We start from the raw sequence: 11816 nt of genomic DNA, 5'->3' as shown, positions 1-11816 counted from the left end.
CAGCTAGCCAACAGCTAGCCAACAGCTAGCCGACAGCTAGCCAACAGCTAGCCGACAGCTAGCCAACGTCTACCGAATAGGACTCAACAACCCGGTCGCATTCACAGGTAGTATCACATTTTCATTTCATTTCATTACAGTACAACGGTTTGATTTGTTTGATCGTAGCTAGCTACATAGCCGTCTTTGTATCTAAGATAATTGTGTAGTCTAGAGCGATTTTCTAGGTTAGCTAGCCAGCTATTGTCGTTCTTTTAACGCAACGTAACGTAAACACCACTGCTAGCTAGCCAGCTAGCCCCCGAATAGCAGCACTGCAGAAACTATTACACTCAACGGAACGACTTGATTAGTGTAGTGTCAACAACGCAGCCACTGCCAGCTAGCCTACTTCAGCAGTACTGTATCATTTTAATCATTTTAGTCAATAAGATTCTTGCTACGTAAGCTTAACTTTCTGAACACTCGAGACGTGTAGTCCACTTGTCATTCCAATCTCCTTTGCATTAGCGTAGCCTCTTCTGTAGCCTGTCAACTATGTGTCTGTCTATCCCTGTTCTCTCCTCTCTGCACAGACCATACAAACGCTCCACACCGCGTGGGGTCCGCGGCCACCCTAATCTGGTGGTCCCAGCGCGCACGACCCACGTGGAGTTCCAGGTCTCCGGTAGCCTCTGGAACTGCCGATCTGCGGCCAACAAGGCAGAGTTCATCTCAGCCTATGCCTCCCTCCAGTCCCTCGACTTCTTGGCACTGACGGAAACATGGATCACCACAGACAACACTGCTACTCCTACTGCTCTCTTCGTCCGCCCACGTGTTCTCGCACACCCCGAGAGCTTCTGGCCAGCGGGGTGGTGGCACCGGGATCCTCATCTCTCCCAAGTGGTCATTCTCTCTTTCTCCCCTTACCCATCTGTCTATCGCCTCCTTTGAATTCCATGCTGTCACAGTTACCAGCCCTTTCAAGCTTAACATCCTTATCATTTATCGCCCTCCAGGTTCCTCGGAGAGTTCATCAATGAGCTTGATGCCTTGATAAGCTCCTTTCCTGAGGACGGCTCACCTCTCACAGTGCTGGGCGACTTTAACCTCCCCACGTCTACCTTTGACTCATTCCTCTCTGCCTCCTTCTTTCCACTCCTCTCCTCTTTGACCTTACCCTCTCACCTTCCCCCCCTACTCACAAGGCAGGCAATACGCCGACCTCATCTGTACTAGATGCTGTTCTTCCACTAACCTCATTGCAACTCCTCCAAGTCTCCGACCACTACCTTGTATCCTTTTCCCTCTCGCTCTCATCCAACACCTCCCACACTGCCCCTACTCGGATGGTATCGCGCCGTCCCAACCTTCGCTCTCTCTCCCCCGCTACTCTCTCCTCTTCCATCCTATCATCTCTTCCCTCTGCTCAAACCTTCTCCAACCTATCTCCTGATTCTGCCTCCTCAACCCTCCTCTCCTCCCTTTCTGCATCCTTTGACTCTCTATGTCCCCTATCCTCCAGGCCGGCTCGGTCCTCCCCTCCCGCCCCGTGGCTCGACGACTCATTGCGAGCTCACAGAACAGGGCTCCGGGCAGCCGAGCGGAAATGGAGGAAAACTCACCTCCCTGTGGACCTGTCATCCTTTCACTCCCTCCTCTCTACATTTTCCTCCTCTGTCTCTGCTGCTAAAGCCATTTTCTACCACTCTAAATTCCAAGCATCTGCCTCTAACCCTAGGAAGCTCTTTGCCACCTTCTCCTCCCTCCTGAATCCTCCTCCCCTCCCCCCTCCTCCCTCTCTGCAGATGACTTCGTCAACCATTTTGAAAAGAAGGTCGACGACATCCGATCCTCATTTGCTAAGTCAAACGGCACCGCTGGTTCTGCTCACACTGCCCTACCCTGTGCTCTGACCTCTTTCTCCCCTCTCTCCAGATGAAATCTCGCGTCTTGTGACGGCCGGCCGCCCAACAACCTGCCCGCTTGACCCTATCCCCTCCTCTCTTCTCCAGACCATCTCCGGAGACCTTCTCCCTTACCTCACCTCGCTCATCAACTCATCCCTGACCGCTGGCTACGTCCCTTCCGTCTTCAAGAGAGCGAGAGTTGCACCCCTTCTGAAAAAACCTACACTCGATCCCTCCGATGTCAACAACTACAGACCAGTATCCCTTCTTTCTTTTCTCTCCAAAACTCTTGAACGTGCCGTCCTTGGCCAGCTCTCCCGCTATCTCTCTCTGAATGACCTTCTTGATCCAAATCAGTTAGGTTTCAAGACTAGTCATTCAACTGAGACTGCTCTTCCCTGTATCACGGAGGCGCTCCGCACTGCTAAAGCTAACTCTCTCTCCTCTGCTCTCATCCTTCTAGACCTATCGGCTGCCTTCGATACTGTGAACCATCAGATCCTCCTCTCCACCCTCTCCGAGTTGGGCATCTCCGGAGCGGCCCACGCTTGGATTGCGTCCTACCTGACAGGTCGCTCCTACCAGGTGGCGTGGCGAGAATCTGTCTCCTCACCACGCGCTCTCACCACTGGTGTCCCCAGGGCTCTGTTCTAGGCCCTCTCCTATTCTCGCTATACACCAAGTCACTTGGCTCTGTCATAACCTCACATGGTCTCTCCTATCATTGCTATGCAGACGACACACAACTAATCTTCCCTTTCCCCTTCTGATGACCAGGTGGCGAATCGCATCTCTGCATGTCTGGCAGACATATCAGTGTGGATGACGGATCACCACCTCAAGCTGAACCTCGGCAAGACGGAGCTGCTCTTCCTCCTGGGGAAGGACTGCCCGTTCCATGATCTCGCCATCACGGTTGACAACTCCATTGTGTCCTCCTCCCAGAGCGCTAAGAACCTTGGCGTGATCCTGACAACACCCTGTCGTTCTCAACTAACATCAAGGCGGTGGCCCGTTCCTGTAGGTTCATGCTCTACAACATCCGCAGAGTACGACCCTGCCTCACACAGGAAGCGGCGCAGGTCCTAATCCAGGCACTTGTCATCTCCCGTCTGGATTACTGCAACTCGCTGTTGGCTGGGCTCCCTGCCTGTGCCATTAAACCCCTACAACTCATCCAGAACGCCGCAGCCCGTCTGGTGTTCAACCTTCCCAAGTTCTCTCACGTCACCCCGCTCCTCCGCTCTCTCCACTGGCTTCCAGTTGAAGCTCGCATCCGCTACAAGACCATGGTGCTTGCCTACGGAGCTGTGAGGGGAATGGCACCTCAGTACCTCCAGGCTCTGATCAGGCCCTACACCCAAACAAGGGCACTGCGTTCATTCACCTCTGGCCTGCTCGCCTCCCTACCACTGAGGAAGTACAGTTCCCGCCTCAGCCCAGTCAAAACTGTTCGCTGCTCTGGCCCCCCCAATGGTGGAACAAACTCCCTCACGACGCCAGGACAGCGGAGTCAATCACCACCTTCCGGAGACACCTGAAACCCCACCTCTTTAAGGAATACCTAGGATAGGATAAGTAATCCCCCCCCCCCTTTAAGATTTGGATGCACTATTTGTAAAGTGACTGTTCTACTGGATGTCATAAGGTGAATGCACCAATTTGTAAGTCGCTCTGGATAATAGCGTCTGCTAAATGACTTAAATGTAAATGTATGAGAGAGAGAATGTATGAGAGAGAGAATGTATGAGAGAGAGAATGTATGAGAGAGAGAATGTATGAGAGAGAGAGAGTGTATGAGAGAGAGAATGTATGAGAGAGAGAATGTATGAGAGAGAGAGTGTATGAGAGAGAGAGTGTATGAGAGAGAGAATGTATGAGAGAGAGAATGTATGAGAGAGAGAGTGTATGAGAGAGAATGTATGAGAGAGAGAATGTATGAGAGAGAGAAGAATGTATGAGAGAGAAATGTATGAGAGAGAGAGTGTATGAGAGAGAGAATGTATGAGAGAGAGAGTGTATGAGAGAGAGAATGTATGAGAGAGAGAGTAGAGAGAGATGTATGAGAGAGAGAGTGTATGAGAGAGAGAGTGTATGAGAGAGAGAATGTATGAGAGAGAGAATGTATGAGAGAGAGGGTGTATGAGAGAGAGAGTGTATGAGAGAGAGAGTGTAAGAGAGAGAATGTAAGAGAGAGAGATGTATGAGAGAGAGAATGATGAGAGAGAGAATGAAGAGAGAATGTATGAGAGAGAAATGTATGAGAGAGAGAGTGTAAGAGAGATTAGAGTGTAGTGTTAGAGAGAGAATGTATGAGAGAGAGAATGTATGAGAGAGAGAGAATGTATGGTTAGAGAGAATGTATGAGAGAGAGACCTGTACTGTAGCTGAGAGAGAGAATGTATTAGAGAGAGAATGTATGAGAGAAGAATGTAGAGAGAGAGAGTGTATGAGAGAGAGAATGTATGAGAGAGAGAATGTATGAGAGAGAGAATGTATGAGAGAGAATGTCTGACAGACCATACAAAAGAGAGACACCGCGTGAGAGAGAGAATGTATGGAGAGAGACCCATGTTCCAGAGAGAGAGAGCCTCTGGAGAGAGAGAATGTATTAGAGAGAGAATGTATGAGAGAGAGAATGTACTGAGAGAGAGATGTATGAGAGAGAGAATGTATGAGAGAGAGTGTAGAGAGAGAGAATGTATGAGAGAGAGAGTGTATGAGAGAGAGAGAATGTATCCCAAGAGAATGTCTTGAGAGAGAGAATTACCCAGAGAGAGCCTGTATGAGAGAGAGAATGTGTCACAGTTACCAGCCCTTTCAAGCTTAACATCCTGTATGAGAGAGAGAATGTATGAGGAGAGAATCATCAATGAGAGAGAGAAGAGAATGTATGAGAGAGAGAATGTAATGAGAGAGAGAATGTATGAGAGAGAGAGAATGTATGAAGAGAGAGAGTGTATGAGAGAGAGTCAGTGCTCCCCCCCACGTCTACTTCATTCTCTCTGCCTCCTTCTTTCCTCCTCTCCTCTTTTGATGTATACTCACAAGAGAATGTATGAGAGAGAATGTTTACTAGAGAGAGTGTTCTTCCAGAACCTCAGAATGTATGAGAGAGAGAATGTATGAGAGAGAGAATGTCTCATCAACAGAGAGAGAATGTATGAGAGAGAGAATGTATCTCTCCCCACTGTATGAGAGAGAATGTATGAGGTATGAGAGAGAGAATGTATCAAACCTTCTCCAGACCTAGAATGTGCCTCCTCAGAGAGAGAATGTATGAGAGAGATGTCCCCTATCCTCCAGAGAGAGAGCTGTATCCCCTCCCGAGAGAGAGACTCATGTCACAGAGAGAGAATGGGCAGAGAGAATGTATGAGAGAGGCAGAGAATGTATGAGAGAGAGAATGTCTGAGAGAGAGAGAATGTACCACTGAAAGAGAAGCATGTATAGGAGAGAGAACCTTCTCCTCCCTCCTGAAATGTATCCCCCTCCTCCCTGTATGAGAGAGAGATGTGAGAAAGAAGTGAGAGAGAGATGTATGAGAGAGAATGTATGAAAGACCGCTAGTTCTGCTCACACTGCCCTACCCTGTGCTCTGAGAGAGAGAAATGTATGAGAGAGAGAACAACCTGCCCGAGACCCTATCCCCTAATTCTATGAGAGAGAGAATGTATGAGAGAGAGAATGTCTTCAAGAGAGAGAGAGAATGTATGAGAGAGAGAATGTATGAGAGAGAGAGAATGTATGAGAGACAGACCATGTATCCCTTCTTTCTTGTATGAGAAGAACTCTATGAGAGAGAGAGTGTATGAGAGAGCTGTCCCGTATCTCTCTCTGAAGAATGTATGAGAGAGAGTTAGGTTTAAGACTAGAGAAGAGATGTATGAGAGAGAGCTGAGAGAGCTAAAGTAACTCTCTCTCCTCTGTATGAGAGAGAGAATGCTGCCTTCGAGAGAGAGAGATGTATGAGAGAGAGAATGTCCGGAGAGAGAATGTATGAGAGAGAGTGTATGAGAGAGTCGCTCCTACCAGGTGAGAGAATGTATCCTCACCACGCGCTCTCAGACTGGTGTCCCCCCAGGAGCTCTGAGAGATTCTCGATACACCAAGTCACTTGGCTGTATGAGAGAGAGATGTATGATGAGAGAATGTATGAGAGAGAGAATGTATGAGAGAGAGAGTGTATGAGAGAGAGAATGTATGAGAGAGTTCTGTATGAGAGGTGAGAATGTATGAGAGAGAGAGAATGTATGAGAGAGAGATCACCACCTCAGAGAGAATGTATGAGAGAGAGAGCTGTATGAGAAGAGAATGTTCCATGAGGCCAGAGAGTTGACAACTCCATTGTGTAGAGCGCTAAGAACCTTGAGCGTGTATGGAGAGAGACCCTGTCGTTCTCATAACATCAGAGAGGTGGCCCGTTCCTGAGAGAATGTATGAGAGATCACAGAGAGAGAATGTATGAGAGAGAGAGTGTCATGAGAGAGAATTACTGAGTGTGTTGAGAGAGAGAATGTATGAGAGAGAGAATGTATGAGAGAGAGAGTGTCTGAGAGAGAGTGTATGAGAGAGAGAATGTATGAGCTTATGAGAGAATGTATGAGAGAGAATGTATGAGAGAGAGAGCTGTATGAGAGAGAGATGAGAGAGAGAGTATGAGAGAGAGAATGTATCCTCAGAGAAGAACTGTTCGCTGAGAGAGAGAGTGTATGAGAGAGAGACTGTCAGAGAGAGAATGTATGAGAGAGAGACCCCATGTATGAGAGAGAGAATGTATGAGAGAATGTATGAGAGAGAGAATGTTGAGAGAGAGAGAATGTATACTGGAGAGAGAGTGTATGAGAGAGAGAGAATGTATGAGAGAGAGAGTGTATGAGAGAGAGAGAATGTATGAGAGAGAGAATGTATGAGAGAGAGAATGTATGAGAGAGAGAATGTATGAGAGAGAGAGTGTATGAGAGAGAGAATGTATGAGAGAGAGTGTATGAGAGAGAGAATGTATGAGATAGAATGTATGAGAGAGAGTGTATGAGAGAGAGAATGTATGAGAGAGAGAGTGTATGAGAGAGAGAGAATGTATGAGAGAGAATGTATGAGAGAGAGAATGTATGAGAGAGAGAGAGAGAAGAGAATGTATGAGAGAGAGAATGTATGAGAGAGAGAATGTATGAGAGAGAGAATGTATGAGAGAGAGAATGTAGAGAGAATGTATGAGAGAGAATGTATGAGAGAGAGAATGTATGAGAGAGAGAATGTATGAGAGAGAATGTATGAGAGAGAGAGTGTATGAGAGAGAGAATGTGAGAGAGAGTATGAGAGAGAATGTATGAGAGAGAGAGAGAGAGAGAGAATGTATGAGAGAGAGAATGTATGAGAGAGAGAATGTATGAGAGAGAGAGTGTATGAGAGAGAATGTATGAGAGAGAGAATGTATGAGAGAGAGAATGTATGAGAGAGAATGTATGAGAGAGAATGAATGTATGAGAGAGAGAGAGAGAGAATGTATGAGAGAGAGAATGTATGAGAGAGAGAATGTATGAGAGAGAGAATGTATGAGAGAGAGAATGTATGAGAGAAGAATGTATGAGAGAGAGAATGTATGAGAGAGAGAATGTATGAGAGAGAGAATGTATGAGAGAGAGAATGTATGAGAGAGAGAGAGAGAGAGAGTGTATGAGAGAGAGAATGTATGAGAGAGAGAATGTATGAGAGAGAGAATGTATGAGAGAGAGAGTGTATGAGAGAGAGAATGTATGAGAGAGAGAATGTATGAGAGAGAGAATGTATGAGAGAGAGAGAATGTATGAGAGAGAGAATGTATGAGAGAGAGAATGTATGAGAGAGAATGTATGAGAGAGAGAATGTATGAGAGAGAGAATGTATGAGAGAGAGAGAATGTATGAGAGAGAATGTATGAGAGAGAATGAGAAAGAATGTATGAGAGAGAGAATGTATGAGAAGAGTGTGTATGAGAGAGAGAATGTATGAGAGAGAGAATGTATGAGAGAGAATGTATGAGAGAGAGAGAATGTATGAGAGAGAGAATGTATGAGAGAGAGAATGTATGAGAGAGAGAATGTATGAGAGAGAGAATGTATGAGAGAGAGAATGTATGAGAGAGAAGTGTATGAGAGAGTATGAGAGAGAATGTATGAGAGAGAGTGTATGAGAGAGAGAATGTATGAGAGAGAGAATGTATGAGAGAGAGAATGTATGAGAGAGAGAGAATGTATGAGAGAGAGAATGTATGAGAGAGAGAATGTATGAGAGAATGAGAATGTATGAGAGAGAGAATGTATGAGAGAGAGAGAATGTATGAGAGAGAGAGTGTATGAGAGAGAGTGTATGAGAGAGAGAAATGTATGAGAGAGAGTGTATGAGAGAGAATGTATGAGAGAGAGAGTGTATGAGAGAGATGAGAGAGAGAGTGTATGAGAGAGAGAATGTATGAGAGAGAGAATGTATGAGAGAGAGAATGTATGAGAGAGAGAATGTATGAGAGAGAGAATGTATGAGAGAGAGAATGTATGAGAGAGAGAGAATGTATGAGAGAGAGAGAGAGAGAATGTATGAGAGAGAGAATGTATGAGAGAATGTATGAGAGAGAGAATGTATGAGAGAGAGAATGTATGAGAGAGAGAATGTATGAGAGAGAGAGTGTATGAGAGAGAGAATGTATGAGAGAGAGAATGTATGAGAGAGAGAATGTATGAGAGAGAGAATGTATGAGAGAGAGAGTGTATGAGAGAGAGAATGTATGAGAGAGAGAGTGTATGAGAGAGAGAATGTATGAGAGAGAGAGTGTATGAGAGAGAGAATGTATGAGAGAGAGAATGTATGAGAGAGAGAATGTATGAGAGAGAGAGTGTATGAGAGAGAGAGAATGTATGAGAGAGAGAGTGTATGAGAGAGAGAGAATGTATGAGAGAGAGAATGTATGAGAGAGAGTGTATGAGAGAGAGAATGTATGAGAGAGAGAATGTATGAGAGAGAGTGTATGAGAGAGAGAGTGTATGAGAGAGAGAGAATGTATGAGAGAGAGAATGTATGAGAGAGAGAATGTATGAGAGAGAGAATGTATGAGAGAAAGAGTGTATGAGAGAGAGAATGTATGAGAGAGAGTGTATGAGAGAGAGAATGTATGAGAGAGAGTGTTTGAGAGAGAGAATTTATGAGAGAGAGAGTGTATGAGAGAGAGAATGTATGAGAGAGAGAGTGTATGAGAGAGAGAGAATGTATGAGAGAGAGAGTGTATGAGAGAGAGAATGTATGAGAGAGAGAATGTATGAGAGAGAGAATGTATGAGAGAGAGAGTGTATGAGAGAGAGAATGTATGAGAGAGAGTGTATGAGAGAGAGAATGTATGAGAGAGAGAATGTATGAGAGAGAGAATGTATGAGAGAGAGAGTGTATGAGAGAGAGAATGTATGAGAGAGAGAATGTATGAGAGAGAGAGTGTATGAGAGAGAGAATGTATGAGAGAGAGAATGTATGAGAGAGAGAGTGTATGAGAGAGAGAGTGTATGAGAGAGAGAATGTATGAGAGAGAGAATGTATGTTTAGAATCAAGCAGGGTACTGAATGGTCCATACTAGCATGTTTAGAATCGAGCAGGGTACTGAATGGTCCATACTAGCATGTTTAGCAGGGTACTGAATGGTCCATACTAGCATGTTTAGAATCAAGCAGGTTACTGAAAAGTCCATACTTGCATGTTTAGCAGGGTACTGAATGGTCCATACTAGCATGTTTAGAATCAAGCAGGGTACTGAATGGTCCATACTAGCATGTTTAGAATCAAGCAGGGTACTGAATGGTCCACACTAGCATGTTTAGCAGGGTACTGAATGGTCCATACTAGCATGTTTAGCAGGGTACTGAAAGGTCCATACTAGCATGTTTAGAATCAAGCAGGGTACTGAATGGTCCATACTAGCATGTTTAGCAGGGTACTGAATGGTCCATACTAGCATGTTTAGAATCAAGCAGGGTACTGAATGGTCCATACTAGCATGTTTAGAATCAAGCAGGGTACTGAATGGTCCACACTAGCATGTTTAGCAGGGTACTGAAAGGTCCATACTAGCATGTTTAGAATCAAGCAGGGTACTGAAAGGTCCATACTAGCATGTTTAGCAGGGTACTGAAAGGTCCATACTAGCATGTTTAGCAGGGTACTGAATGGTCCACACTAGCATGTTTAGCAGGGTACTGAAAGGTCCATACTAGCATGTTTAGCAGGGTACTGAATGGTCCACACTAGCATGTTTAGCAGGGTACTGAATGGTCCATACTAGCATGTTTAGAATCAAGCAGGGTACTGAATGGTCCACACTAGCATGTTTAGCAGGGTACTGAATGGTCCATACTAGCATGTTTAGCAGGGTACTGAATGGTCCATACTAGCATGTTTAGCAGGGTACTGAATGGTCCACACTAGCATGTTTATAATCAAGCAGGGTACTGAATGGTCCATACTAGCATGTTTAGCAGGGTACTGAATGGTCCATACTAGCATGTTTAGCAGGGTACTGAATGGTCCATACTAGCATGTTTAGCAGGGTACTGAATGGTCCATACTAGCATGTTTAGCAGGGCTAGCATGTTTAGAATCAAGCAGTTTATTGAACTGGGCATCATGGGCATGCATTTTAAGTAGTATGCTATGTGTGGCGATTGGAACGCATCCTTAGTGTGCATCCTAAATGACTCCGTTTTCCCCTTGGGCTGAAGTACCCTAAGAAGTGCACCATATAAATTATGTAACCTAAGAAATGCACTATACATCCTAAGTAGTGCACCATATAAGTTATGTGCCCTAAGTAGTGCACTATATAAGTTATGTGCCCTAAGTAGTGCACTATGTGCCCTAAGTAGTGCACTATACATCCTAAGTAGTGCACTATATAAGTTATGTACCCTAAGTAGTGCACTATATAAGTTATGTACCCTAAGTAGTTCCCTATATAAGTTATGTACCCTAAGTAGTGCACTATATAAGGTATGTACCCCAAGTAGTGCACTATATAAGTTATGTATCCTAAGTAGTTCCCTATATAAGTTATGTACCCCAAGTAGTGCACTATATAAGTTATGTACCCTAAGTAGTTCCCTATATAAGTTATGTACCCTAAGTAGTGCACTATATAAGTTATGTACCCTAAGTAGTGCACTATATAAGTTATGTACCCTAAGTAGTGCACTATATAAGCTATGTGCCCTAAGTAGTTCCCTATATAAGTTATGTGCCCTAAGCAGTGCACTGTATAAGTTATGTACCCTAAATAGTGCACTATATAAGTTATGTACCCTAAGTAGTGCACTATATAAGTTATGTACCCTAAGTAGTGCACTATATAAGTTATGTACCCTAAGTAGTGCACTATATAAGTTATGTACCCTAAGTAGTGCACAATGTAAGTTATGTACCCTAAGTAGTGCACCATATAAGTTATGTACCCTAAGTAGTGCACTATATAATCTATGTACCCTAAGTAGTGCACGATGGTAGTGCACTATATAAGTTATGTACCCTAAGTAGTGCATTACACAAAGAGGGTGCCTTTTGAAACATCTCCGGGACACAGTTGTCGGTGGTGTTGTTGTTGATGGTGTTGTTGGTGGTGTTGTTATTGGTGGTGTTAGCAGTGTTGTTATTGTTGGTGGTGGTGTTATTGGTGGTGTTGTTATTGATGGTGGTGGTGTTGTTGTTGATGGTGTTGTTGGTGGTGTTGTTATTGCTGCTGGTGGTGGTGTTGTTGTTGTTAGTGGTGGTGTTGGTGTTGTTGTTGTTGATGGTGGTGGTGTTGGTGGTGTTGTTGTTGATGGTGTTGTTAGTGGTGGTGTTGGTGGTGTTGTTGTTGATGGTGTTGTTAGTGGTGGTGGTGTTGGTGGTGTTGTTGTTGATGTTGTTGTTGTTAG

This window comes from Oncorhynchus keta, unplaced genomic scaffold, assembly GCF_023373465.1.
Source record: "Oncorhynchus keta strain PuntledgeMale-10-30-2019 unplaced genomic scaffold, Oket_V2 Un_scaffold_9288_pilon_pilon, whole genome shotgun sequence".
Classification (NCBI taxonomy): domain Eukaryota; kingdom Metazoa; phylum Chordata; class Actinopteri; order Salmoniformes; family Salmonidae; genus Oncorhynchus; species Oncorhynchus keta.
The sequence above is the reverse complement of the archived record's forward strand: the minus strand, read 5'-3'. Positions refer to the sequence as shown.